The 26031-nt window shown below is 39.0% G+C and overlaps 2 pseudogenes; both read right to left on the bottom strand.

Moving 5' to 3' along the window:
* Positions 1-1709: 1709 nt before the first annotated feature.
* Positions 1710-2533, bottom strand: LOC138845069 (high mobility group protein B2 pseudogene; annotated as a pseudogene).
* Positions 2534-15358: 12825 nt separating this feature from the next.
* On the bottom strand, positions 15359-15426 carry LOC138845103 (U6 spliceosomal RNA; annotated as a pseudogene).
* Positions 15427-26031: the final 10605 nt, after the last annotated feature.

Below are 26031 nucleotides of genomic sequence, written 5' to 3'. Positions count from 1 at the left end.
GATGCTGACACTGCAGGCAGTAGCTTTACCCACTATGCAACAGTGCTGCCCACTAACGGGAGCTCATTTAATCTGAGTATGCATAAAGTGGAGAATTACAGCATCATAAATACAGATAAGTTACAGTTTTTCTCTGCGCAGTACTTTACAGTTACCCAGTGATCCACTGAGAATCTTACTTTCCACACTGTGTAAATAAGAAGGTCAGTTACTTGTCTTATTTTGGGTTCTGTGTTTAAACCCATGACATTTTTGACATTGGAGGATATTAGTTCTACAATTTCATAGAGACTGGTCTGTGGAAGCATCGATAGAAGTTATAACTGTGAGAGTGGTAAGAAAGAAGAAGGGAAGAAATAAGTGCCCCTTACGCCACACAGAGGTGTCCACAAATGGAGTAGAAGATGTGCCCTTGAAAACTATGGCTGACTTTCTGGGACAAACTGTATTTGAGTGCTTCACATGTTCTGATAGAAAGGTGTTGCCACCAGGTTATTAGTATATTTATTTAGTTAGTTTTTAAAGATTTATTTATTTATTTGAAAATCAGAGCTACACAGAGAGAGAAGGAGAAGCAGAGAGAGAGAGAGAGAGAGAGAGAGAGGTCTTCCATCAGGTTCATTTCCCCAATGGCTTCATCATTGTGAACTTTGCTCAGTTCCTGACCTATACCTTTCCTTTAACCTAGTACTTTGCCATGTAGTAGCCCATGAAAACTGCAGACTGCATAAATGAATGAATACTTGGAGGGTTGTGATTTCTTAGAGGAACATCATGAGACAGAAGGAATAAAACAAAACAAAAGTATCCTCCATATATAGAAGGTATACTGTTTTTACAAGCCACAGAGAAGAGGAAGAAGCAGGGAAGTAGTGAGACTGGAAAGTTTGTGGCAAAGGTAATAGGCACTGGTCAAGAATTTAACAAGCCCATTAGGAAAACATTAAGGTTTCCTTACTTCCATGTAGACTCTGCCCTCTTATGGTGAACAGGGTCCTCTAAACCCACTTGTTGCACAAATGAAAACCCAAGCATTGTCTTCTCCCACAGATGGAGTCTGCTATTGGTTTTGATTTACATTTCCCTAATGGCTAGTGATATTGGGCATGTTCATCTATGTCTTGACCATTGAGATTTCTTCTTCTGAGAAACATCTATTCTGATCATTGCCCATTTCTTACGTGTACATTTTGCTTCTTGTTTGGAGTTTTTCCAGTTCTATATATGTATGTTCTGGCTATCAATGTTTTGTCATAGTCAGAGTTTTCAATGTTTCCTGCCATTCTGTCCATTGTATCTTCACTCTGTTGATTACTTTGTTATGAAGATGTATCTTAATTTGATATGCTCAAATTTGTATATTTTATTTTGTTACTTGTGCTTTTGGAATCTGACCCAAAACTGTTGTCTATGCTAATGTTTTACAGTTTCTCATAGGTTTACTTACGTTTTGGGTTTTTTTTAACATACATAATTTTATTACAAATTTTTTTTAAAAAAAACAACACAGAATGCAACATCCTAACAAAAAATCCAAATTTACAAATGATATAATTCCTACAACTTTGCTGTGCTACCATACACAAGTCAAGAAATTAAAGAAACCATTAAATATTTAGGAACATTCAACATCAGAAGCTTTAAAATCTAACTGTATGTAGTAGCCCCTCAAAAAGCTACAATCTGCATTTTTTAAAAAAAGTATTTTCTCTACAAAGAATCTTATCAGCTATACAAAAATCTGTACAGTTTTTTTATACTGAAGCTAATATTGAGCTGCACTTGAATTCACATTCTTAGCAAAACAACTGCCTGAGCACACACGCACACTCCACACTCATCATTACAGGATAGCCATTTATTCTTCACCTTCATCCTCTTCCTCATCATCTTCATCTTCTTCCTCTTCCTCTTCTTCCTCCTCATCTTCAGGTTCATTCTTCTTCTTTGAGCCTGTGGGCCTACCAGGGCCCTTCTTTCCCGCTTCACTTTTGCCCTTGGCACGGTATGCAGCAATATCCTTTTCATATTTCTCCTTTAGCTTAGCTGCTTTCTGTTCATATGGTTGTTTATCTTTGGCTGACTGTTCAGACCACATCTCACCCAATTTTTTTGCAGTGTCCCCAATGGACAGGCCAGGGTGTTCACTTTTGATCTTTGGGCGATGTTCAGAGCAAAAGAGAAAGAAGGCAGATGGTGGTCTTTTAGGAGCATTAGGATCCTTTTTCTTTCCCTTCTTATCACCCTTGGGAGCAACGTAATTTTTCATCTCCCTGTCATAACGAGCTTTATCACTTTTTGCCATATCTTCAAACTTGGACTTTTCCTTTGCATACATGGTCTTCCATCTCTCCGAGCATTTCTTAGAAAATTCTGCGAAATTGACCGAAGAGTCAGGGTGTTTCTTCTTGTGCTCTTCCCGGCACGTCTGCACGAAGAAGGCATAGGAGGACATTTTGCCCCTCGGCTTGTTGGGGTCTCCTTTACCCATGACAACGGAACGGCGGCCACCTGGTGCAAGTTGTTCCTCAGACTCCCGCAGAGCGGCCAGATCCAACGGCATTGCTTCCTTCCCTCAGCTCCGGCATGAACTCAGGATGTGAGGGCGATCTGGCTGCGACATCTGTCACCCCATTGATCGCCAGGGTTGCTTCAGCTGATCTGGCTGGCTAGGCGGGTGTCCCCTTCCTCCCTCACCACTCCATGTGCATCCCTCCCGAAGCTGCGTGCTCAGTCGAAGAGGACGACCTTCCCCGCTAGAGGAGGACCGGTCTTCGGTCAAGGGTATACGAGTAGCTGCACTCCCCTGCTAGAACCTCAAAACAAGCTCTCAAGGTTTTGGTTTTATATTTAGACTTTTAATTTACCTTGAGTTGCTTTTACATAGTGTATGAGGTGTTGGGGTATCTTTTCAGGCTTCTACATATGGATAATCACTTTCCTTTAAACCATTTGCTAAAGGGATTCTTCTTTCTCCTGTTTGTTTTATTTCCTTTATTAAATAGGGGTTGGCTGTAGAAAAGTCAGTTTATTTCAGCTGCCTATTTTTTCCATTGAACTATGTGTCTGTTTTTCCAACAGTGCTAACACTGCTTCTATTTTTTTAAGATTTCTTTATTTGAAAGGCCAGATGCTTCTTCCAAGTCTCTCATGTGGGTGCCAGCACCCAAGAACATGGTCCATCTTCCACCAATTTCCCAGGTGCATTAGTAGGGAGCTGGATTGGAAGTGGAGAACCTGGTCTTCTAGCAAGAACATATGGGATGCATGCACAGCAGGACAAGGCATTAACCTACTACACCACAGCATCAAACCCTTCCTTATTTACTTCTGCTGTGATCTTTCATTATTCACTTTTCTACTGCCCCACAACTTGACTCATTCCTGTTTTTTTTTTTTTTTCTGGGTCCTGGAGGATGGTAGTAGGTTGCTTCTGGGATATCTTTTTTGTGTTAGTAGATACTTGGTAATCTAAAATCATAGTTTTTACTTTCTATATTTCTCTGCTAATCACAAGGACCTTCTAGATGACAGCAGAAAATGCTAGCAGAAATGAGGATATATTAATTTGCTAAGAAAATACCACAGAGAATATGATTTAAATCATGGAATTTTACTTCTCAGAGTTGTAGAGCTTGAAAATATCAGATCAAGGTGCTAATAGGCTCGATTTTTCCAGAAGCCCTTCTCTGATGTGACAGACACATCTATCATTTGATCTGCTTAAAAGCACTTTCTTCAGGTAGAGTTATGTTGGTGGTTAGCACTTCAGTGTTTGAGTTTTAGGGAGGCACATTTCAGTCCACAACAGCAAAGGGGCCCTGTGGTCTACTTCAATGACAGCCATCTCTGCGGAGGACAGAAAGTGTGAAATCAGCATTAGGAGTTCTCACAGTATTACTGTCAGTGCTATCTCCATCAAATGTGCATTCATGTACACACAAACAAAACTACCTGTACACATAAACACATTCAACAGTGGAAATGCCTGATGGTTGTGTACAGGTAACATCAATATAATAATCCATAAGATGGCCTATTAGCAGACATTAAAAGAGAATTAGAAAGAATGACAACAAAATCTGCAGTTACCTATATTTATGTCTATATGTATGATATTCAGTATTTATCGTTGCTAAAAGATGAATACTGATGTGTGGAAATAAAAGCTAAACCTTACCTTGCAATATTGCAGCCTAGTCTACATGAAAGATGTCTTCCTAAAACCTTTCCCTGGGCCCACTCTGTGGCATAGTAGATTAAGCATCCACCTGCAGCACCAGCATCCCACATGGGCACCAGTTTGAGTCCCTGCTCCTGCACTTCCAATCCAGCTCTTTGCTAATGGCCTAGAAATGCAGTGGAATATGCCCTGAGTGCTTGGGCCCCTGCACCCATGTGAGAGACCTGGAGGAAGCTGCTGACTCCTGGCTTCTGGCACCTGGCTTCAGATCGGCCCAGCTCCAGCCATTCTGGCCATTTAGGGGTGAACCAGTGGATAGCAGACCTCTCTTTCTCTTCCTCTCTATATCTGTCACTCTGCCTCACAATAAATAAATACATCTTTTAAAAATCTTTCCCTTTTTAAATTTCTTAATTGTTTTAAAGATTTATTTATTTATTTATTTACAAGTTGAGTTACAGACAGAGAGGAGAGCCAGAGAGAAAGAGAGAGGTCTTCCATCTGATGTTCACTCCCTAATTGATTGCAACTGCCAGAGCTGTGCTGATCCGAAGCCAGGAGCCAGGAGCTAGTTCCAGGTCTCCCAGATCGGTACAGGGGCCCAAGGACTTGGGCCATCTTGTACTACTTTGCCAGGCCATAGCAGAGAGCAGGATCAGAAGTGGAGCAGCTGAGTATTGAACCGGCCCCCATATGGGATGCTGGAGCTTCAGGCCAGGGTGTTAACCTGCTCCACCACAGCACCAGTCCAACATTTTAAATTTCTGATACTCTAAAGTAGCAAAGGACTGCATTACATCTAGGAAAGATGTATTTAAAAATTATAAATCTAGTGCATTTTAGCAGAAGTCCTAACAAATACTTCTGATTTTCTCAACATTATGTATAAATAAATGATAGAATGAGTCATTGTCAGATTAATAGAAGTAGTTTGAGAGGATTGTCTCTCTTTCAATTGTGTTGAATAGTTTGAGAAGCATTCGTTCTTTAAAAGACTTGTAGAATTCAATAGTGAGGCTGTCTGATCCTGGACTTTTCTTTCTTGGGAGGGTCTTTATTACTCATCCAATCTCTGTCTTGGTTTTTGATTTGTTTAGCTTTTCTATGTGTCTTCATGACTCAATTTTGGTATATTGTGTATGTCCCTGAATCTGTTGATTTTTCCTCTAGGTTTTCCAATTTGTTAACCATCACAACAGATGCCCGCATCATATATTGCAGTGCTAATCTGAGTTTTGGGTACTCCACTTCCAAATCAGTTTCATGTTAATATCCCTGGGAAGAAATGGATAATAGATCAAATTCTTTCCTTCTTGTCATCTAATTTGGAGAACTGTAACCTCAATGGGGACTTGAAACCTGGTCTTGCACAGTTGTAGCCATATAGAAAGTGAACCAGCAGATGGGATATCTCTCTGCTTCTCTTTCCTTCTCTCTTTGTCTCTGTGTCTCTCTGCCATTTTTTATCATATTAAAATATTTAATTACTTATTTGAAAGAGTTACAGAGAGAGGGAGAGACAGAAATCTTCCACCACCTAATTCATTTTTGAGATGACTTTAATAGCCAGAGTGTGGCCAGGTTGAAGCCAGGAGCTTTTCCTCCGATGTGCGTGGCAGCATCCCAGCACTTGGGCCAACTTTCCCTGCTTTTTCAGTCCATTGGTAAGGAGCTGGATCAGAAATGGAATAGCTGGTACTTGAACTGGTGCACATACAGGATGGCAATGTAACAGATAGCAACTTTGTCCACTGCACCACAACCACCAGCTCCTCTTTCTGCCTTTCCAATAAATAAATCTTTTGAAAAAGAATTTAAGGTAGTAAAAGTCATCATGACTGAGCAATGGCAAATTTATTGAAGTGATCGACTTTCTTAAAGGTCTATTTATGAATTTGAAAGGCAGCACTAGAAAGAGAGAGTGGGAGAGATGGATCTTCCTCCTGGTTTGTTCACTCCTCAAATGGCTGCAATGACTGTGGCTAGGACAGACTGATATCAGGAGCCAGGGGCTTCTTCCAGGTCTCTCACATTGGTGCAGGAGCCCCAATATTTGAGTCACCCTGTGCTGCTTTTCCAGACACATTAGCAGGGAACTGGATCCGTTTGGAGCATTAATGTCTATGATACTCTCCTTGCAGTTGAAGGATTTAGAATCCATTTTGATTATGGGTGGGCTAAGTACAACAGCTCCCAATTGTCCAAGGTTTGGATTAGATGGGTTCTGAGAAATTTTGTTAAAATAGTTATTAATCATAACTATCAGTTTAAGCTTTTCTTACCAAATTTTCATGTTTGCTGATGTTTATATCTATGGGAAAATTGGGTCTCTGGATTGCAACCAATGAAAGCATCCAGACTAACAGTAATAAGGTCAACAGTCAGCAGAATTATGTCCAGCTGAACTGAAATAGCTTTTCTTATTTGGTAGAGGGGTTACCTCCTGCATTATACTGACATACTGACATAGACAGTAGATATTGGAGCCTGTCTCTTCTGCCAAATGGAGAATGCCGCATTTTGATCCATCGTATATATATTTATATATTATAATATATATTATATATTTCTATACATAATATGGAATTACATATAATTATCATAAATATATAATATATAATTATATAAATATTATATATGAATTTATTTATATATAAATATATAATTATTTCTGATCCAGCTCCATACCAATGGATTGAAAAAGCAGTGAAAGATGGTCCAAGTGCCTGGGTTGCTGCCACACACATTGGAGGAGGAGCTCCTGGCTTCAACCTGGCCACACTCTGGCTATTGAAGTCATCTCAATAATATATATATATATAATATATATAATAGTTATAGTAAATTATATAATATTATCTGTTTATAATTATTATATATTATATAATATATTATATGATAAAGCATAATATATTTTATATATGAATATATTTATATACATAAATATATATAAATAAATGTAAATATATATATATAGAATTTATTTACGTATTTGACAGGTGTACTTACAGACAGTGAGAGGAAGAGACAGAGAGAAAGGTCTTCCATATGCTCATTTACTCCCCTAATGACTGCAATGTCTGCAGCTGGGCCAATCTGAGCTAGGAGCTTCCAGGTCTCCCACATTTTGGCAGGGACCAAAGCACTTGGAACAGCTTCTACTGCTTTCCCAGGCTATTGCAGAGAGCTGGATGGGAAAAGGAGAAATGGGGACTAGAACTGGTGCTCATATGGGGTGCCAGCACTGCAGGTAAAGGATTACACCACTGCACCACAGTGCTGGCCCCAGTCTATCCTTTATTAAGGAGATCTCAGTAATCATGTTCAGGTATTGCTGTCCTATATTCATGGCCAAAGTCCTAGCAGGCAACATGGTTTGGAGAATCGTAAGCACAAGGTGTGTAGGAGACTTCATTTCTCATACAGCACAGTTAATAACAAGGTTCCAAGAGGGGAAATTACTTGCATCATAGTCTTTGAGAACTAATGGACATCACAGGTGATCTAAAGAATTTAGAAGGTTTGTGAGCCCCTAGAGTGAAAAAGTCACAGGGAGCACAAGGACAGTGCCTAGAGTTTATTTTGATGGATTTTAGCCCCTTTCATTGGAGGGAGGCGCGAAGAAGCTGGACTGATTAGTAAACCTCAGAAGTGTCTTTTCAATGTGAAGGCAAACTGAGACTGAGGGGTTTTTGGAAAAACGTTGAACAAAAGACATTTCCCACACTTGGTTAAAACACATCATTTATCTACTGATTTTCATCAAATCTGTTAACATTAGGTATAAGGTACAGTGGACATGGTGGATGGCATATAGCAATATGATTTTAGTAATATATCATGAGGTGCTTTTTTTAAATGGATTTAGCAGGTAAAATTGGGCTACCTAATGGGATGTAGCTGGAATAATCACCTTTTTGTTAAATAAATCTGAGGTAATAAATGTTAGTGTATGAAGACATTGAGTTTTCTGTTATTGGGCCTTCTTGGTTATTTTAATCTGGGATCTGCGAATTCTCATTTTCTTTATTTTATTCCTCATCATGTCGGACCAACTCTGCTGCTTTGGGGATTTTTTTAGTACATCTGACATTTGGAAATTTAGACAATAGTATAGTTAAAATGAGATGTACCAAGTAAAGTATTTTTATTCTGATACATATTTTGGAATTCTTCTAAAATTCCTATTGAGTATCCTTGTTAAATTTAGTTGCATCCCAGGTTAAGACTTATTGGAGGCAGGCGCCATGGCTCAATAAGCTAATCCTCCACCTGCGGTGCAGGCACACCAAGTTCTAGTCCTGCTGGGAGAGCCAGATTCTGTCCCAGTTGCTCCTCTTCCAGTCCAGCTCTCTGCTATGGCCCAGGAGTGCAATGGAGGATGGCCAAAGTGCTTGGGCCCCGTTCCTGCATGGGAGACCAGGAGGAAGCACTTGGCTCCTGGCTTTGGATCAGCGCAGTGTGCCAGCCGCAGCACACTGGCAGCAGCGGTCACTAGGGGGTAAACCAACAGAAAAAGGAAGACCTTTCTCTCTGTCTCTCTCACTGTCCACTCTGCCTGTCAAAATAAAAAATAATTTTTATAAAAAGACTTATTGGAGCCACTTTAGTGATTATACCCATGAAACTTTGTTAATTAATGCAAATAGAACCTGGGAAAATTCATGTATATCTTATGCTGTAGAGACTTAAGATTGAACATCTTTTTTTAATCTTTTTTAATTATATAATTTAAAAACAAATTTTAGATTTTTTTTTTACTTTACTAAGTCACAGCTCTGGCCCCATTAATATGACTTAACAATGTTTTTTCCTCTCAGACTCATCTCTATTGTTTCAGTTAACTGCATGCCTTTTCTTTACATTCAGATTCCCTCAGCTGTCAAAGCTTATTCATCTTAATTCTGTTGTTCCTATTTCCCTCCCTTTTATTCTGTCCCTAGGCTAATTGAGGTCATGATTCTCCATTCCTTCTGTGTGGTGTCACAGTAGGCTTGAAGTGTTCTTTTTCTCTTCTGATTTCTAAAGAAAGAAATTATGTATTCCCCCAGTTTAGATATTTTAATAATGCACTCTAAAACAAAGGTTAAATGTTCTTAATTTGACAAGAATTTTCAGGGCCAGTGGTGTGGCATAGTGGGTAGAGCCACCACTTGCAGTGCTGGCAGCTCATATGGATCCAGATCTCTGCTAAAGCCTGGGAAAGCAGTAGAAGATGGCCCAAGTCCTGGGCCCCTGCACCCATGTGGGAGACCTGGAAGAAGCTCCTTGCTCCTGGCTTTGGATTGGCACAACTCTGGCCATTGCAGCCAACTGGGGAGAGAACCAGTGAATGGAAGACCCCTCTCTCTTCTCTGCCTCTCTCTGTGCAACTCTGACTTTCAAACAAATAAATAAATCTTTTAAAAAAAGAATTTTTTCTAATTTTAGATTTGTTCTACTTCATTGCCACTTCAGGGTGTGTGTAAGGAGTGCATATCCAGTTTTTCTATTTTGGATTTTTGGGATTTTGTATTAGCTCTGCTGTGTATTCATTTTTCTTGAGCATTGGTGATATCTTCTCCTTAGTTGTATTAAGAGAGAGAGCAATAGCCCTCATGTCTTTTTAGGTAAGTAAGACATATTAAAAACAGAGCATTCAGTATACATTCATAGTATTTTGACTTGTTCAATTGATTTTCCTGAACTCCCTTGGATATTCTTGGTCTCTGCTGTACAACTTTCTATACTCATTAATTCTTTGATATTCCCAAATCCAGAAAATGAATGACTCAACAGCTGTGTTCCTGTATTTGCTGGGACTCAGGGTAAGAAGCAAAGTGGAGGTGTTCAGGAATCTAAAGGTACATGCTACATAGCAAAGCACATCATTTCCTATACAAAGTGACTGGGAAATCCAGAATCTTTTGCACACATATTGGATCCTGAACTATTACTGGACTATTCAGTAAGATTTTAATGTATTTATTTTCTGTGTGTGTGTTTGTATTTCTAAATAAACTCTGCTGGGCTACTTAACATTAACATGTATTGCAGAATTCTTTCATCAGTTTTTACTTTTAAAAAGTTTCTTTTTCAGTTTTATGGGAGAGGGTAGAAGTTTTCTGCTATGTAACTGAAAATTTATTCATTCATTAAACTTAAAAATATTTGTTGGAAATGGGTGGAATACTATTAATTCTTGTGTGATTTTCATGAAACTAAATACATTCTCTATTTTGTTTTGCTTAAAATTTCTGCATGTGTGGACTTCTTTTTTCCTTCTTGCCCCAAATCCCTTTGTGTATTGGGATGGCAAATGGGTTTTACACTGGACAAAACATGTTATTTTGGCAAAGAAGTACTTAGCATTCCTGCTTCAAGTATTCAAATATTGCATTGGAAATCAGTATATTTGTTTACTGTACAAATGTCCTTCATACAATTTTGTAATCTTCTGGGATGGGAGAGGAAGCAGGAAATAGGAGGATTATGGGTGGGAGGGATGTTTTGGGGAGGGGAAGCCACTGTAATCCAAAAGCTGTACTTTGGAAATTTATATTTATTAAAAAAATTAAACAATTTTGTAATCTTCATCTTCCTTTTTATTTCATCCTTTTTAAAAAAAGATTCATTTATTTTACTTGAAAGTCAGAGTTACACAGAGAAGGAGAGAGAGAGAGGGAGAGCAGTCTTCCAACCACTGGTTCACTCCCCATTTGGCCACAATGGCTGGATTTGTTCCGATTCAAAGCCAGGAGCCAGCAGCTTCTTTTGGGTCTCCTATGCAGGTGCAGGAGCCCAAGGGCCTGGGCCATCCTCTACTGCTGGATAGTAAGTCTTACTTGCCTAAAAAGATGGATAGTAATTTGAGTAGCCAGGACTTGAACTGGCACCCAATTGGAATGTCAGCACTGCAAGCCACAGGTCTACTTGCTACTCCACAGCATCGGCCCCCTAAATTCTTATGAGTATTGCTACACGATTGGAATTTATAATTGATAATGCTGAACAATTGAAACTGTCTTATTTACAATTGTAGGACTGGATATGGCAGTTTTACTTGAAGTAAAGTATGTAGCCTGCTTATTGTATGATTTTCGGAAAAGCATGTATTTATATATAACAGCAGATCTGTTAATCATTTAAAAGTGAATTGTCATGATTACCCAGATGTAAAGAATGCAATATGTGCTAATGAGTTAGCAGTCACAGACATTTAGAATTAGAGGGATTTTAGAACTTTTTCAATACTGCAGTTTTTATGAAAAACTAATAATTTTTTTTATTTGACAGGTAGAGTTATATACAGTGAGAAATCAGAAAGGTCTTCCTTCCATTGGTTCAGTCCCCAAATGGCTGCCACAGTTGGAGCTGTGCCCATCCAAAGCCAGGAGTCAGGTGCTTTCTCCTGGTTTCCCATCCGGGTGCAGGGCCCAAGCACTTGGGCCATCCTCCACTGCCTTCCCGGGCCATAGCAGAAAGCTGGACTGAAAGAGGAGCAACCAGGACTAGAACACTTTGCCCATAAGGGATACCAGCACCACAGGTGGAGAATTAACCAAGTGAGCCACGGCGCTGGCCCCCGATAAATTTACTCTTAACAAAATATCAAAATATCTTATTTAGTATAAAGTTAGTAGTGAAAAAGAGACTACCTTGTTGAACACAGAAATTTGAGATTATATTTCTTGGTATTAATTTGCATCTTAAGGCTTATTGCCTAGTTCATTTCAACATTTCAATCTAATATTACTAATAATATCTTGTACTTAGTGGTTCGCTGTGTGCCAGACAATATTCTTTTGATTTTTTAAAAGATTTATTTATTTATTTATTTGGAAGTCAGAGTTACACAGATATTGAACAAGAGGAAGAGAGAGAGAGAGAGAGAGGTCCTCCATCTGCTGGTTCACTCCCCAGATGGCCTAAAAGGTCAGAGATATGCCAATCTGAAACCAGGAGCCAGGACCTCTTCAGGGTCTCCCATGCAGATTCAGGGGCCCAAGGACTTGGGCCAACTTCCTACTGCTCTCCCAGGCTATAGCAGACAGCTGAATGGAAAGTGGAGCAGCCTGGACTTGAACCGGCCTCCATATGGGATGCCCCCACTGCATGCAGTGGCTTTACTAGGTACACCACAGCACTGGCCTCAAGACAATGCTCTAAAATGATGCATTAATTATTCCCAAATATTGAAAAGTGGCATGGTACACATTTGAATGTGTTGTTTTGTACTAGTTGTAGAGACAGTTTAAAATATATTTATATTTAAAAATGTAAGCTTTGATCTAAAGGTTTACTTTCCCTTAAGGTGCCTGTTTGGAAACTGAGAGATCATTGAAGTCTCAAGATAGAGTACAACTGATCTTATCCAAGCCTCCTTTATCACATGAGGATGCTAAATGCCAAGCCCAGAGAAGTAAAGTGAACTGTTCAAGGTCACATAGGTAAGTTGTGGCAGGGATAATTCTGTATTAGCATTAGGTATCCTGATACATAGGCCACTGTTCTGTCAATTTTGTACTCCTTCTGGAGTTAAAGATTCTAAGTTGTGGAAAATTGAATTTGGAAATTTAGTGGTTGCTATGTTGTTATGGTGAGAAATTTCTGTGTATAGCTATGAGTTGCTTAAATTTTATTCAATATATTTTTCTAGTATGTTTGCTATTTATTTGAAATGTATAACAAGTAGCTTCATCTATTTGCCAAAAGAATTTTTTGAAGATTTATTCATATTATTTGAAAGTCAGAATTACACAGAGAGAGAAGGACAGGCAGAGAGAGTGGTCTTCCATTCACTGGTTCACTCCACAGTTGGCCTCCATGGCTGGAGCTGTGCTGACTGGAAGGCAGGAGCCAGGAGCCTCTTCCTGGTCTCCTATGCAGGTGCAGGGGCCCAAGGACTTGGACCATTTTATAATGCTTTCCCAGGCCATAGCAGAGAGCTGGATAGGAAGTGGAGCAGCCAGGTCTTGAACTGATGCCCCTATGGAATACCAGCACTGCAGGTGGCAGCCTCACCCACTATGGCACAGTGCCAGCCCTTGCCAAAAGAATTTATAGAAGCTATTCCATATATACACTTCACAATTATTTAGTTACTTGACACGAACTATCCCTGCATATTTGAAAATTTTGAATGGTATCACTTGGGTTTTAAGAATGTTATATTTTAGGTCTCTTAGTATTTTTAGTGATGATGTTTTAAAGGCCCTTTCTGTTTTATGAAAAATGATAAGGATTTTGTTTTACAATGGCCATAGTATTACTACTTAAAGCAATAGATTAAATAACACTTTTAAACAAAGTCATTTAATACTGAATTCTAACACACTGGTATATTTTAAAGTGAGAAACCGGATTTCTTTCAGATATTCTAAAGAAGAATGATAATCAAAATTGAAGACATCTACAGTTTTTAATCACTTGTTTTAAATATTGGTCATAATGGTCCAATTTTGAGTTTAATTTTAATTAGCTTTTAAATGATTCAATATGTTTTATAGAAAAAATTCGGAGAACATAGTTATATACTCAACCTCCCTCCCTTCTTTTTCCTTCTTTGTCATTTTTTTTAGCTTATGAAATGACATTTTCAGTTTACATTACATTAAAAAGGGTTGTTGAGTCAAGGGACAAGTTTAACAGGCAAAAAGCAAAAAGATCCTAATTTAGAGGGAATACAGACAATGGCTCTAAACAATATTTGAATATCACATCTAAACAATATTTGAATAAATTGATAAATATTTTAATTTCTCCTACTAAAATGCTCAAAGTCTGTAATTATTTATCAAATATTAGTGCAAAATTATGGATTTAAATGATCCCAAAAAGTGATGAATTTTTGTGTAATAAAGTCCAATTTTTGTCAAGGCTTTTTGACAGTCTCACAGAAAACTTATGTTTGTGAATGGGAAGAATAATACCAAAATATCCATACTACCAAAAACAATTTGCAAATTCAATGCAATCCCAATCAACATACCAACGATGTTCTCAGAGCTAGAAAAAATGATGCTAAAATTCACATAGAAACATGAGAGATGCTTAACATCTAAAGCAATATTATAAAGCAAAAAAAAGCTGGAGACATCACACCATATTTTAAGACATATTACAGGGGTCAGCACTATGACAAAGCAGGTAAAGTCACCGTCTGCAGTGCCGGCATCTCATATGGGTGCCAGTATGTTTCCCAGCTGCTCCACTTCTTATACCCCTCTCTGGTATAGCCTGAGAAAAAAGTAGAAAATGGCCAAAGTCTTTGGGCCCCTGCACCTGCATAGAGACCTGGAAGAAGCTCCTGACACTTGGATTCAGATCAACAGAGCTCCGGCCATTGTGGCCATTTGGGGAGTAAACCAGTGGATGGAAGACCTCTCTCTCTCTCTGCCTCTACCTCTCTGTAACTCTGCCTTTCAAATAAATAAACTGCAAAAAAAAAAAAAAAAGAAGAAGTGTTAGCACTGATATAATAACAGACACATAGTTCAATGGAAAAGACTTGGTAGCATAGAAATAAACCCAAATTTCTACCAGCAACTCATATTTAACAAAGGAACTAAAATGAACTGGAGAAAGAAGAATCTCTTTCACAAGTGGTGCAGAGGAACTTGATTATCCATATGTAGAAGCCTGAAAAGAGACTCCAACATCTCTTACACTATGTGAAAGTGAACTCATAGTGAATTAAAATGTAATCATAAGACCCAAACCCAAGTAAACATAGGGGAACTCTAAATATTGTCAACACACAATAGCTTTTCGGTAAGATTCCAATAGCAATAGTCACAAAAATAAAAACAGAGACATTTGAGTATATCCAACTAAGATACTTCTTCACAACAAAGTAAACATCAGAGTGTAGATACAATGAACAGATGGCAGGAAAAATTAAAACTCTGAATGTTTACAGATTTCCAGAACATTTACATGAATTGGAAAAACTCCAAAAAATACAGTGAAGAAACATCTGAATAGACATTTCTCAGAAGAAATGTAAATGGTCAAAACATGTGAATATGCCCGATGTCACTAGCCATTATGTAAATATAAATCAGAGCACCATATCAGTCTCCAACACCTGTGGGAGAATACAACACTCAGGTGTTTGTGTGTGCAGCAAGTGGGTTTAGAGGACCCTGTTCACCTCTGGAGAGCAGAGTCTACAGGGAGGTAAAGAAACCTTACTGCGCAGGGGCATGCTAATCTTCTCTGTATCGTTCCAATTTTAGTATATGTGCTGCCAAAGCGAGCACATGTGCTGCCGAAGCGAGAAAGAGATGAAAAGAATTTATCTCAGCTAGCCACTAATATTCAAGAAACAAGGTCTTCAGGAAAGCCAACTCAACTGACATTTTCATGTCATTGTTAAATAAAGGAAAAATTATCTAGGTTCAGCAATACGTAGTTTATAAGAGAAAGACTACAGAGTAATTTCCTTGGCATAGAAATAACTTTGTCATTTTTTTTTTATCTATGAGGGCTTGCTATCACCACCACACACCCACATCCCATATACAAATGCCTGGCTTGAGTGGTAGCTTCTCTGCTTTGAGGCAAGTTTCTGCTAGTGTGCACCCTGGGAGGAGACGGAAGATGGCAGAAGTGCTTGGGTCCCTGCACCCAAATGGGACATCCAGAATGAATTCCCAGTTCCTGGTTTTGGCTTGGTCAAGCTTTGGCTATTGCAAGTGTCTGGGGAGTGAAACAGTGGTTCCCTCTTCCTGTCACTCTGCCTTTCAAATCAATAACTGTTGTTGGTAATGACTAATAATGATATTCACTGATTGTCAAATTTTGAATCTATTAATTATAGACAATTTCTCTTTGTACTTTTAAACTTTCATAATGTTCTGTTGCCAATTTCATCACTAGAAATAAAAACTTTTCCTCAAAAAAAAAAAAAGAAACCTTACTGCTTTCCTAATGTGCTTATTAAGTTCTTGACCAGCGCCTGTTAGTCTTGCTACAAACTTTCTAGTCTTACTACTTTCCTTCTTCTTCCTCTTCTCTGTGACTTGTAAAATAGTATACATTCTATATACTGTGGATACTTTTGATTTATTTTATTCCTTCAGTCTCCTATGAAGTTCCTCCACAAAAGCACAGCCCTTAAGATATTCATTCATTTATGCAGTCTGCAGATTTCATGAGCTACTAAATTCCAAGTAGTATGTTAAAGGCAAGATCTGGGCCTAAGAGAAAAGTGGTCTAAATTCTGTGCCTAGAAGAGGATTTGGGACATAGTAGAACTTCAGTGAAGTGCTATGTGAATGACATGCACTCATTAAATGAGTAATCTAAAGCATACACTTCATTTAAGCAACACAGCAGCCCTACTCACCTCAGGTAGAGCAATTGAGAGGAATAATGTGAACAAAAATAAGACATCAATAAGTTGAATAATAACAGAGAAAAAACAAAATGAGATAGATGCCAACATTACTGAGCTATTTTTGAGGAATTAAATTGATAGAGGGGCTGGCATTGTGGCCAAGTGGGGAAAGCTGCAATCTGTGAGGCCAGCATAACATCTGAGTTCCACTTTGAGTTTAGGAATCTCCACTTCCAATTTAGCTCACTGCTAAACACCTGGGAAACCAGCAGAAGATGGACGAAGGACTTGGGTCCTTGCCACTGATGTGGGAGACTTGGATGAAGCTCCTGACTCCAGCATGCCCCAGGCTCAACTGTTGAAACTCTCTGGGGTGTGAGCCAGCAGATGAAAGCTATCTATGTCTTTCCCTCTCTCTCTAAATCCACCTTTCAAATAATAAAGATTTAATAAACAAATTAACTGATTTCAAAATACACAAAAACGTGAACAATACTATATCATTTTTATGCCAAACTGATAAAAAATAACAAATGCTAGAGAGCACATGGGAAAAGAAAACCGTCATATATGGTGGGTGAAAACACAAGTTAGTACAGATGTTATGCAGAACAGTATGGTCATTCCTTAAAAAGGATAAAAATTGGGGCCGGCGCTGTTGTGCAATGAGTTAAAGCCCTGGCCTGAAGGGCCAGCATCCCATTTGGGTGCCAGTTCTAGTTCCAGCTGCTCTTCTTCCAATACAGCTCTCTGCTATCTCCTGGGATAGCAGTAGATGGCCCAAGTCCTTGGGCCCATGCACCCATGTGGGAGACCCAGAGGAAGCTCCTGTCTCCAGGTTTCAGAATGGCATAACTCTGGCCTTTGTAGTCATCTGTAGAGTGAACCAGCTAATGGAGGACCTCTCTGTGTCTCTACCTCTATTGTAACTCTTTCAAATAAATAACAAAAATTAAACTAAGATAAAAATTGACCTACCATGTGAGAGTTATCTTGCTCTTGGCTATATAGAATAAGGAAATTTTATTAGAAGGAAAGGAGGAGAGCATATCAAAGATACAGCAATTTTCCCATAACACAGCCACTATAACACAGTTCACTGCAGCCAGGATTTGAAACCAATCTAGCTGTCCATCAGTGAAAAACAATGGACAGGGCAACCTCTTTTAGATACAAAAAAAGAACAAAATATTATTAAATTAATTGAAATAAGCCAGAAGCAGGAACACAAATGTCACCTGGTCCTTGTCACATGTGGAAGTGAAAGAAAATAATGGATCTGAACACAGAACTGTGATTACTAGAGGCTGAGAAGGGAAGCAGCTAGGGATAGAGGGGGATTGGATAATAGGTAACAAAATACAAAGAGGCAGAAAGAACTTCTGGTGTCCCATAATATAATGAGATGACTACATTCAACCATATTAGGTTCTGTGTAAAGAACTGAAAGAGAGGAGCTGGTAGTCTCAAATCATGGAGAAGAATTAGAAACTGTAGTTGCTTGGGGGCCAGCATTGTGGCACAGTGGGCTAACACCCTGGCCTGAAGCACCAGCATCCCATGTGGGTACCAGTTCTAGTCCTGGCTGCTCCTCTTCTGACCCAACTCTCTGCTATGGCCTGGGAAAGCAGTAGAAGATGGCCCAAGTCCTTGGGTCCCTGCACCCAAGTGGGAGATCTGGAAGAAGCTCCTGGTTCCTGGAATCAGATTGGCAGAGCTCCGGCCATTGTGGCCATCTGGGGAGTGAACCAGCAGAGGAAGACCTCTCTCTCTCTCTGCTGCTACTTCTCTCTGTAACTCTGTCTTTCAAATAAATAACTTTTTAAAAACTTAATAAAACTGTAGTTGCTTAGCTTGATCACTTTTTACTGCATAAATGTGTGCAAATATTGCACTACACCCTGTAATAATGCATGACTAGGACACATTAATCACAAATTATTTCAATGAAATTTTAAAAATTAGAAGCATTTCTTTATATTAACAATGAACTATTTGAAAATGAAATTAGAGAAACATTTCCATGCATAGCAGCATAAGAACCAGGAACCAATGTCTTCAATGTTATCAGTGATGAATCAGATTCACAGACCCCAGCACTCAGTTTTTGCCATAGACCTTACCATGGCAATTGTGGGCATATAGTAGTAAATCAATGGACAGGAATCCTTTGTCTCTAAATCTGCTAAATAAATAAACATGGAATTCATCAAAGAAAAAGAGATATCAATTTGGATGCCAGGCACAAAAACACATGCACTTGAGCTATCCTCCAGTTTGTGATGCCAACAAATCTTTCAGACATGTTACATTTTCAGAGACTTTTCTGTAATCTTGCTAAGCTTTCTGGAAATCTGCCTTATAGCAAAGCGATTCCCAATTCCATTACACTCATGATTTTTCTTTTGTGTGAGTTATTAGTTTACCATCTAGAGATAATTTATGGTACAAAACTTTTCTATGCATGCATGTTTTCTCATTTGTGAGTCTATTCATGGGAATTGAAGACTGATTTATAGCAGAAATACATTTTCCAAATTCATTGCATAGACTTTTGTTCCTTATGAATTCTCTGAAGTCTGTTGATGTCTAATTTCTGGCTAAAGGTTTTATTGTATTTACAGCATGCAAAGACTATCACCTTTTGTGAATTCTGTATCTATACAAGCCTGAAATAAAGAAAATGCTTTTGCACAATCAGTATACGCCTAAGAAACCACCTGTGTCAATTCTCTGATGTACCATTGACTTCTGACTCTAATAATATTTATAAGCTTTCTCCTTTACATGAGTCTCTGTTGGATAGGATGTGATTTCCAGCAAAAGGTTTTGTCACAATACTTACATGAATTTTGGAGAAAAGCTCTTCCACTTTCATTATATTGTTAAGGTCTCTCCCTTGTTCAAATTCCATGATGGATTATGAGGCATTACCTATGTGAAATGACTTTCTCACATTTATTTCATTCATTAGATATATATGTTGTGCATTCTGATATAAGGAGAGATTTGGGCAGAGCTTTCCAACACTCATTACACCCATAAGGTTTCTCTCCCACGTGAATTCCCTGTTGTCGTATGAGGTATGGCTTCTAATTAAAGGGATTTTACTTTCAAAGGAGTTTTTCCCTATATGAATTTGATGATGTACAATGAGGGCTGAATTATGGTAAAAGGCTCTGAGTCATTACATTCATAAAATTGCTCCCCATGAGAATTCTTTTATGTTTGATGAGGTCTGATTTGCACCACAAAGGCTATTCACATGTATTATATTCATGCATTTCTCCCCTTGGTGAATTCTCTAATATTTCATGAGATATAACTTGCACAAAAAGGTCAAGTAGAAAATTCCCTGTGTGGATACTCTTATATCTTATGAGTTATGAAGTACAGCAAAGAGGCTTTCCACCATTCTTCCATCCATAAAACCTACCTAAATTGAGCAACAAAGATATAGAAAACCTAAACACACACATAACCGGATGGAAATGATATCAGTAATAAAGACCCTCGCCGCCAAGAAAACCCAAGGACTGGATGGCTTCACTGCTGAATTCTAACAGACATTTAAAGCACTAACTGCAATTCTTCTCAAGTTATTCAAAACAATTGAGAGAGAGGCGATTCTCCCAAATTCTTTCTATGAAGCCAACATCACCTTCATTCCTAAACTTGAAAAAAGTGCAACAAAGAAAGTAATTATAGACCAATTTCCCTGATGAACATACATGCAAAGATCTGCAACAGAATTCTGGCCAATTGAATCCAACAATGCATCAGAAAGATCATCCACCCAGACCAAGTGGGATTTATCCTTGGTATGCAAGGATGGAACCAAAGGCTTTTCCACAGTCATTTCATTTATAAGCTTTCTCCATGGTGTGAAGGCTCTGATACTTTCTGAGGTTTGACTTCTCAGCAAAGGTTTTTCCACAGTCGTTGCAATCATAAGGTTTCCCCCAGTACAAATTGTCTGATGCTTTGTGAGCTTTGATTTCTCAGCAAAGGCTTTTCCACAATGATTGCATTCATAAGGTTTCTCCCCTCTGTGAATTCTCTGATGATTTATGAGGTTTGCCTTCTGGCCAAAGGATTTTCCATAGTCATTGCATTCATAAGGTTTCTCACCTGTGTGAATTCTCTGATGATTTATGAGGTGTTTCTTCTGGCCAAAGAACTTCCCACAGTCATTACATTTGTAAGATTTCAACCCTGTGTGAATTCTCTGATGTCTAATGAGATCTGACTTCTGGTGAGTGGTTTCCACACAATCATTACACACATGAGGGTTTTCCACAATATGAGTGCTGTGATGGAGGGTATGGCAGAATTTAATACTGAATGACTTCCCACAAGGTTTACATGCATAGGATTTCTTCCCTATATTTGGTCTATGATTCAGTCTAACATGTGATTGGTAAATGACAGGTTCCACAGTCCCAATATACTTATAAATGTTCTCTCTTTTCAGGTGAATACAATCAGAATTCCACAGTCAGTCAGCTGGGAGGGGTGGATGAATCCGGAAACAGCTGGTTTCCTTGTACTAAAACAAGCGCCATATCACAAAGGACTCTTACATTTCTTTTTCTTTTTTGCATTTTTCACATTTTCTTATTTATCATGGTTTGTAATAAATTTTCTAATGTGGGTTGTGGTTTTGAGGCTGGCTTAAGGAGTTCAGGGAACCAGAGGAATGGTCTTTTTCAATCAGGGCACAGCTGTTGGCTCTCTCCAATTCTGGCTTTCTGTCATTGCTTTGGGTGCCTCAGCCAATTTTTCATTTTGAGCAACTTTTTCCTAAATGTTTTGTTGGTCTGAGTTGGTTTTGCCTTTTTCCTTTTCAAATTGTGTATTCTGATGCAATACAAACAAGGGTTTAGAACGAGGGTCCATTATGAAATTGAAAAACAGAACATACTGGGTTTTGATGATTAGAAATCATAGGCAACATGACCAAGATGAGTTTTTGGGTTTTGGAAAATGACATAGAACCCTTCCACTGAGGGGCAGATATTAATTTCCTCCAAATCGAGAGTGAGTGCGATTTTCAGGTGAATTCAATCAGAATTCCACAGCCAGTCAGCTAGGAGGGGTGGATGAATCCGGAAACAGCTGGTTTCCTTGTGTCTAAATCCAGCCAAATATCACAAAGGACTCTTGCATTTCTTTGGCTTTTTTCTCATTTTTCTTTTTTTCATGGTTTGTAATGAATTTTCTGATGTGAGCTTTGGTTTTGAGGCTGCAATATAGAGTTCAGGGCACCGGAGGAATGGTCTTTTTCAATCAGGGCACAGCTGTTGGCTTGCTCAAATTCTGGCTTGCTGTCATTGTTTTGGTTGCCTCAGCCGATTTGTGGTTTCTTGAGTGGCAATTTCCTAAATGTTTTCTGGGTCTGAGTCGGTTTTGCCTTCTTATTCCCAAATTTTGTATTCTGATGCAATACAAGCAAGATTTTGGACAGAGTAGCCATTATGAAAGAAAAAAAACAAAAACACAGCGCATTGCCCTTTCAGGATTAGAAATCTACAGGCAACACGAGCAAGATGAGTTTCTGTGTGTTGGAAAATGACATAGAACGCTTCTGCTGAGGGGACAGATTCTAATTCCCTCCAAAATGAGTGTGAGTGCGATTTTGAGGTGAATTCAATCAGAATTCCAAAGTCAGTCTGTGGAAGGGGGGGATGAATCTGGAAACAGCCAGTTTCCTTGTGTCTAAATCCAGCCAAATATCACAAAGGACTCTTGCATTTCTTTGGCTTTTTCACATTTCCCTTATTTATCATGGTTTGTAATGAATTTTCTGATGTGAGCTTTGGTTTTGAGGCTGCAATATGGAGTTCAGGGCACCGGAAGAATGGTCTTTTTCAAACAGGGCACAGCTGTTGGCTTGCTCCAATTCTGGCTATTGTCTTTCTTTTGGGTGCCTCAGCTGAAATTTGGTTTCTTGAGTTGCACTGTGATTGTCAGGTTAATTCAGTCAGAATTCCACAGGCAGTCAGCTTTAGTGGTGGATGAATCTGGGAACAGCCGGTTTCCTTGCAGCTAAATCAAACCCAATATCATTATGGATTCTTGCATTTCTTTGGCTTTTTTCTCATTTTTCTTATTTATCATGGTTTTTAATGAATTTTCTGATGTGAGCTTTGGTTTGAGGCTGGCATATTGAGTTCAGGGCACAAGAGGATGGTTCTTTTTCAATCAGGGCACAGCTGTTGGCTTGCTCCACTTCTGGCTTGCTGTCATTGTTTTGAGTGCCTCAGCCGATTTGTGGTTTCTTGTGTGGCAATTTCCCAAATGTTTTCAGGGTGTGAGTTGGCTTTGCCTTCTTCCTTCCCAAATTTTGTATTCTGATGCAATGCAAAGAAGAGTTTGTACAGAATAGCCATTATGAAATAAAAAACACAACAAATAGGCGTTTGAAGCTTAGAAATCTACAGGTAACATGACCAAGGTGAGTTTTTGTGTTTATGAAAATAAAATGGAACACTTTGGCTGAGGTGACAGATATTAATTGCCTCCAAACTGAGTTTCACTGCGATTTTCAGGTTAATTCAGTCAGAATTCCACAGGCAGTCAGCTGGAGGGGTGGATGAATCCGGGAACAGCCAGTTTCCTAGCGACTAAATCAAGCCCTATATCATTATGGATTCTTGCATTTCTTTGGCTTTTTTCTCTTTTTTCTTATTTATCATGGTTTGTAATGAATTTTCTGATGTGAGCTTTGGTTTTGAGGCTGGCATATTGAGTTCAGGGCACAAGAGGAAGGTTCTTTTTCAATCAGGGCACAGCTGTTGGCTTGCTCCAATTCTGGCTTGCTGTCATTGTTTTGGGTGCCTCAGCTGATTTGTGGTTTCTTGAGCGGCAATTTCCTAAATGTTTTCTGGGTCTGAGTTGGTTTTGCCTTCTTCCTTCCCAAATTTTGTATTCTGATGCAATACAAGCAAGATTTTGGACAGAGTAGCCATTACGAAAGGAAAAAAAAAAAAAACACAGCGCATTGCCCTTTCAGGATTAGAAATCTACAGGCAACACGACCAAGATGAGTTTCTGTGTTTTGGAAAATGACATAGAACAATTCTGCTGAGGTGACAGATTCTAATTCCCTCCAAATGGAGTGTGAGTGCGATTTTGAGGTGAATTCAATCAGAATTCCAAAGTCAGTCTGTGGAAGGGGGGGATGAATCTGGAAACAGCCAGTTTCTTTGTGTCTAAATCCTTTCAAATATCACAAAGGACTCTTGCATTTCTTTGGCTTTTTCACATTTCCCTTATTTATCATGGTTTGTAATGAATTTTCTGATGTGAGCTTTGGTTTTGAGGCTGAAACATGGAGTTCAGAGCACTGGAGGAATGGTCTTTTTCAATCAGGGCACAGCTGTTGGCTTGCTCCAATTCTGGCTTGCTGTCATTGTTTTGGTTGCCTCAGCCGATTTGTGGTTTCTTGAGTGGCAATTTCCTAAATGTTTTGTGGGTCTGAGTCGGTTTTGCGTTCTTATTCCCAAATTTTGTATTCTGATGCAATACAAGCAAGTTTTGTAGAGTAGCCATTATGAAAGAAAAAAAAAACAAAAACACAGCGCATTGCCCTTTCAGGATTAGAAATCTACAGGCAACACGACCAAGATGAGTTTCTGTGTTTTGGAAAATGACATAGAACGCTTCTGTTGAGGGGACAGATTCTAATTCCCTCCAAAATGAGTGTGAGTGCGATTTTGAGGTGAATTCAATCAGAATTCCAAAGTCAGTCTGTGGAAGGGGGGGATGAATCTGGAAACAGCCAGTTTCTTCGTGTCTAAATCCAGCCAAATATCACAAAGGACTCTTGCATTTCTTTGGCTTTTTCACATTTCCCTTATTTATCATGGTTTGTAATGAATTTTCTGATGTGAGCTTTGGTTTTGAGGCTGCAATATGGAGTTCAGGGCACCGGAAGAATGGTCTTTTTCAAACAGGGCACAGCTGTTGGCTTGCTCCAATTCTGGCTATTGTCTTTCTTTTGGGTGCCTCAGCTGAAATTTGGTTTCTTGAGTTGCACTGTGATTGTCAGGTTAATTCAGTCAGAATTCCACAGGCAGTCAGCTTTAGTGGTGGATGAATCTGGGAACAGCTGGTTTCCTTGCAGCTAAATCAAACCCAATATCATTATGGATTCTTGCATTTCTTTGGCTTTTTTCTCTTTTTTCTTATTTATCATGGTTTTTAATGAATTTTCTGATGTGAGCTTTGGTTTGAGGCTGGCATATTGAGTTCAGGGCACAAGAGGATGGTTCTTTTTCAATCAGGGCACAGCTGTTGGCTTGCTCCACTTCTGGCTTGCTGTCATTGTTTTGAGTGCCTCAGCCGATTTGTGGTTTCTTGTGTGGCAATTTCCCAAATGTTTTCAGGGTCTGAGTTGGCTTTGCCTTCTTCCTTCCCAAATTTTGTATTCTGATGCAATGCAAAGAAGAGTTTGTACAGAATAGCCATTATGAAATGAAAAACACAACAAATAGGCGTTTGAAGCTTAGAAATCTACAGGTAACATGACCAAGGTGAGTTTTTGTGTTTATGAAAATAAAATGGAACACTTTGGCTGAGGTGACAGATATTAATTGCCTCCAAACTGAGTTTCACTGCGATTTTCAGGTTAATTCAGTCAGAATTCCACAGGCAGTCAGCTGGAGGGGTGGATGAATCCGGGAACAGCCGGTTTCCTAGCGACTAAATCAAGCCCTATATCATTATGGATTCTTGCATTTTTTTGGCTTTTTTCTCTTTTTTCTTATTTATCATGGTTTGTAATGAATTTTCTGATGTGAGCTTTGGTTTTGAGGCTGGCATATTGAGTTCAGGGCACAAGAGGAAGGTTCTTTTTCAATCAGGGCACAGCTGTTGGCTTGCTCCAATTCTGGCTTGCTGTCATTGTTTTGGGTGCCTCACCTGATTTGTGGTTTCTTGTGTGGCCATTTCCTAAATGTTTTCTGGGTCTGAGTTGGTTTTGCCTTCTTCCTTCCCAAATTTTGTATTCTGATGCAATACAAGCAAGATTTTGGACAGAGTAGCCATTATGAAAGAAAAAAAAAAAAAACACAGCGCATTGCCCTTTCAGGATTAGAAATCTACAGGCAACACGACCAAGATGAGTTTCTGTGTGTTGGAAAATGACATAGAACGCTTCTGCTGAGGGGACAGATTCTAATTCCCTCCAAAATGAGTGTGAGTGCGATTTTGAGGTGAATTCAATCAGAATTCCAAAGTCAGTCTGTGGAAGGGGGGGATGAATCTGGAAACAGCCAGTTTCCTTGTGTCTAAATCCAGCCAAATATCACAAAGGACTCTTGCATTTCTTTGGCTTTTTCACATTTCCCTTATTTATCATGGTTTGTAATGAATTTTCTGATGTGAGCTTTGGTTTTGAGGCTGCAATATAGAGTTCAGGGCACCGGAAGAATGGTCTTTTTCAAACAGGGCACAGCTGTTGGCTTGCTCCAATTCTGGCTATTGTCTTTCTTTTGGGTGCCTCAGCTGAAATTTGGTTTCT

Source organism: Oryctolagus cuniculus, chromosome 13 (assembly GCF_964237555.1).
Source record: "Oryctolagus cuniculus chromosome 13, mOryCun1.1, whole genome shotgun sequence".
NCBI classification, from domain to species: Eukaryota; Metazoa; Chordata; class Mammalia; order Lagomorpha; family Leporidae; genus Oryctolagus; species Oryctolagus cuniculus.
Note: the sequence above shows the minus strand (reverse complement) of the source record. Positions and strands in the feature narration are given on the sequence as shown.